Genomic DNA, 4,640 nt, shown 5'->3' on the forward strand with positions numbered 1-4,640 from the left:
TCTCAAACATTATATAAAAATTTGGATTTAGATTTATCAGCCAATATATCAGTTATCGGCTTTCAAATATAAAGAATTATCGGTATCGGCCAAAATGTTGATATCGGTGCATCCCTATCATATACAGGGCCTGCCATTCAGATTAAAACATGTGCATTCAGTGAATATAACACCTCGTATTATTATGGAAACTCATTTTGCCACAAAGTCAACCTTTTGTAAACCATTTATTAAAAGTCAAAATTCTGACTTAAAAATTTCATAATTATCAAAAAGTCATGGAATAGAAAGTAATAATATCAACATTTTAGTCTTTAATGTAATACAGGGTATATGCAGGAATCTTGAAGTTAATTTTAATACCTTTTCAAGACTTTTTCAAGACCTTCTCAATATTTTTTAATACCTCACCGCCACTTCAAGCTGTAACCATTTACATCAGTGATACTTTTAACTTAACAGTTTTAGTTTGAGATAAAGACTATACGCACTACGTAATACGTAATATGCACTGGGACGCACTGGATAAAATTTATTTATCACCTTTTAATACTTTTCAAGACCCCGCGGATACCCTGTTATAATTATGACTTAGTATACAGTAATTGTGACTTTTCATGCCATAATTAAGATTTACCAAAGCATGATGATATTATTTTCCCTCAAGTTCTTGTATACTGTATACGGGTCGTTCCGGGTCAAATCAAACAGATTTGGGAAACTTCCCGGGCTAAAATGTTTTTTGAAAAAAGACAAACATTAATAGTAATGAAATCCAAAATATGAAATGGCATGAACGTATATATTTATTGAGTAATCCACTATTTTTTTTAGAGGAGATTTGGAGCAAAATTACAGATGTGGTGTAAATGACTAGAAATATTAAAGCAAAAATATTTTATTTTTACAGATATATTTGTGGGTCTTTGAGTTCTGCTGATCCGTGTTGCTTTAGGCTACCGGTGACCATTCAAAAATGGGAACAAGCACTTGTTCCCTAAAGTCCGCATGCCTGTGACTCTAGATAAGAGAGCTTATCGTCCTCTGAGATTCTGCTGCTTAACCTTTTATTGTGGCATCTCCATTTTAAAGGCTCAATATGGTTCAGTTCCAGAGAATCAGGATCTCAGTGCAGATCAGCAGAACTCAATGGACAGAACAGCTGATTCCCATCATATTTAAAGAGAAATGTTTGAAGAATAAATAATGAAAAACTAGAAACTTCACTTCTCTTCCTCTATCAACTGCATTGAACAAACCAATTTAAACAATATTTCAGTGCCAAAGATGCACTGAAATGGCCGATTAACTTCATTCCAGAGATTAATATTTTACTCATGGAGCCACATTAAGATCCATATATCTCTGCAACTGAACCATAAAGGGCCTTAAAAATGAAGATACCAAAAGAAAAGTTTCTTAAGAACCAGAATACTAACACATATTGAGATATCTTTATTACTTTTTAAGTTACAGGCATGCAAACTCTGGGGAGGAAACAAACATGAAAAGTCTTTCCCGTTTGTTAACTGACACTTTTAATGCCTTTAATCGCAGATCGACGATCCATACAGTAATAATGCTGTAATCTTTCTCAATCATTCTCTCCCTGTAATTTGTCTTTAAATCTCAGGCGAAAACTCTTAAAAATAGTGGGTTACTCAGTAAATATTCATCCATGGCATTTCATATTTTGGCTTTCATCACTATTTATGTGCCTTTCTTCATAAAGGATATTAAAGCATGAGTTGACACGGAATGACCCAGATATGCTGTATTAGAGACAGATTCTGCTGTCTGACAGATCAAACTCTTGGACTGTCATTTTCTGAGACATTATTAAGCTGAACTTTATTTTTACCCCATTTCTGCTCTTTAAAAGATTATATTTACAAAGTAACAAGGAAATGAATGATTAAAAGATAACATCGAGACTCAAAACATCCTGTTCTTATCATCATAATCAATAACTGAGCGTCAAGAGTCTTACCTGCCGATGAAATCCATGAGGAGAAGCTCTTTATGAAGAGGAATCAGCCATCCCGAGAATCTCTCACACACTCTCACACACACGCGCACACACACAAACACACAACAGTGAAAGTTTCACACCAGCTCACGTGCACGCGCGCCGTAAAGGTCCTGCACAAGACTGCACTCACATAAAGCGCCGCGCCCCGCGCTGACGTCACAGCCGAAACCCCGCCCTCTTCCGGCGACGTCAGCGCGCCCCGCCCACCAGCGCTGCATGACAACACGTGCATATGGACCTTATTTTTTTCACAGCCTTATTTTTATAACGCCTTTCACATGTACACATTGTTTCAAGCAGCTTTACTGACACTCATGATGTTAATGTTTAGAAGATTATTCACGCCTTATTCAGTAGATTACGGCTGTTCAGCTAAAAAACTATATAAAAAAACTTTAACGTTGTCATTAAGATATTAAACCATTTCTGAATGTTTAAAACCTTTTTCTTCTTGGTTATATGAATGTTAAGGCAACATTTGATCATTCTTCTAAATTGATGGGAATGATATTATAATTATTATGATTATTATTAAAAACCAGATAACTGTGAGCGAGTGTCTGTCTCCTCATGATGATAGCGCTGGAGTGGGACAATGATTGTTTAATATTTTGTCACAACTTAATTTAATTGTGTTCAGTCGACTTAATATATTTAAAACTGAAGTTTACTTAATTAATTTGTGTGAAAACTACATGAATCATTTTTTGTTGACAACTAACTGGGCAGTGGATCTGTAGTTCCCAGCATGCTTTGCAAGGGACTGCATTAGGAGGGAAAATTTAGGGATTAAAGTGTTATTTTATGTGTTTTTCTGTAAATGGAAAGATGTTGTTAGTTAATGTTAGTGTTTAATATTCAGTTATGTTAGAAATTTGGAGGACTTTCTGTAATGTTTTTGAATTTTGTGGTTCCCATTATGCAGAAGAGTGGCGACTTTAACTACAACAATCTCAATGGTTACATAATTGGTTCAATTTTAAAAAAGATTTTAACTTCAATTTAAGAAGAGCATGAGCTTCACACCCGTCGTGTCCTCCGGCAGGCACTCCACTGGTTACGGCTTTCACTGCGAGAGATGATCGTCCAGACGCGGAGCGACGAAAGGGAACCAGCATTACTCATGAGTGATAGTAGTAAAGTCACGTCACACAGAAGAGCCAGACCGTTAGGGTTTTATGAACCACACACTAACTTGAAAGTCTAAAATTGTCAAAGTTTAAAAAATGATGTTTCTCTATGATCCTACAAGAATGAAAATGGATAGTTTTTTATCTAAAATGTTTAATGTCTGTTTATATAGAGATTGTAAGGGTTTAACTATAGATTGTAAGACACACACACACACACACACACACTATAGAGTCAAATTAGCTAACATTATAATGTTGGTGATTTTAGGCTGGGCAAAGATTAGTTGTAGTTAACCTGACAAAACTTTATCTAGCAGGAATGACTCAATGAATTTAAGTTCATACAACACGATTACAGTAATTAATTTTCGTGGAAAAGTTTTCCTTAATTTAATCAAGTTCGTTCAACAACTTATTTTTCTGAGTGTGTGTGTTTTCCTCATCACAGACGCTGGTTCACACATTCATGTTCATCAGTGATTGTTTATTATCAGATGTGTGTGTGAGTGTCACTCTCACACACACACACACTCATATCCGCTCCATTAACAAACATTAATGAATAACCCTGATGATGTCACACACTAACGCATCGTCACCTCACTGCACCCACTTCCTCCAGTGAGTAACAGAACCACACACACACCTGAACCACACACACTCTTTCAAACACACACACACACACACACACACACACACACACACACACACACACACACACACACACACACACACACACACACACACACACACACAAACACTCACGCACACACACACACACACACACACACACACACACACACACACACACACACACAAACATGTGTGTGTGTGTGTGTGTGTGTGTGTAATGTGTGCCCTTGTTTATATTACATTGTGGGGACCAAATGTCCCCATAAGAATAGTAAAACCTGAGATCACCTACATTGTGGGGACCAGCCAGCGGTCCCCACTTTTCAAAAGGCTTATAAATCACACAGGATGAGTTGTTTTGAGAAAGTAAAAATGCAGAATGTTTCCTGTGATGGGTAGGTTTAGGGGTAGGGTTAGTGTGTGTGTGGGTGTGTGTGTGTGTGTGATGGGTAGGTTTAGGGGCAGGGGCAGTGTAAGGGGATAGAATGTACAGTTTGTACGGTATAAAAACCATTACATCTATGGAGAGTCCCCACAAAGATAGTGAACCAGACATGTGTGTGTGTGTGTGTGTGTTTGTTCTCTTCACTGGACTTTGTTCTGCTGTAAATCTGCAGTATTTCTGAATAATCTTCAACACTCAGAGATCAGAGATGGTCAGTAAACTCTCAGTTCTTCAACTCTTGCATCGTTGAACTCTTGAAACATTATAAGACGCACACGTTTATACAAGCGTTATATGTTGATGGAGGTCAAAGTGTTGCAAAACACTGAGCATATCGTTTTGAATCTGATCAAGGTATTAATCAATATATTTCCTTCTAAATACCAAACGAGTGTTT

General features: G+C 36.9%; 1 protein-coding gene across 1 annotated transcript in view; it reads right to left on the minus strand.

Moving 5' to 3' along the window:
• Positions 1-2,142, minus strand: part of hs3st1 (heparan sulfate (glucosamine) 3-O-sulfotransferase 1) — a 5,144-nt gene extending 3,002 nt beyond the window's left edge. The window contains exon 1 of the mRNA XM_084429380.1: positions 1,991-2,142. The gene's annotated coding sequence lies outside the window, so the exon portion shown is untranslated. The remainder of the gene's footprint in view (positions 1-1,990) is intronic.
• Between the last annotated feature and the right edge of the window lie 2,498 nt (positions 2,143-4,640).

The sequence above is a fragment of the Rutilus rutilus genome, assembly GCF_951802725.1.
Source record: "Rutilus rutilus genome assembly, chromosome: 14".
NCBI lineage: Eukaryota > Metazoa > Chordata > Actinopteri > Cypriniformes > Leuciscidae > Rutilus > Rutilus rutilus.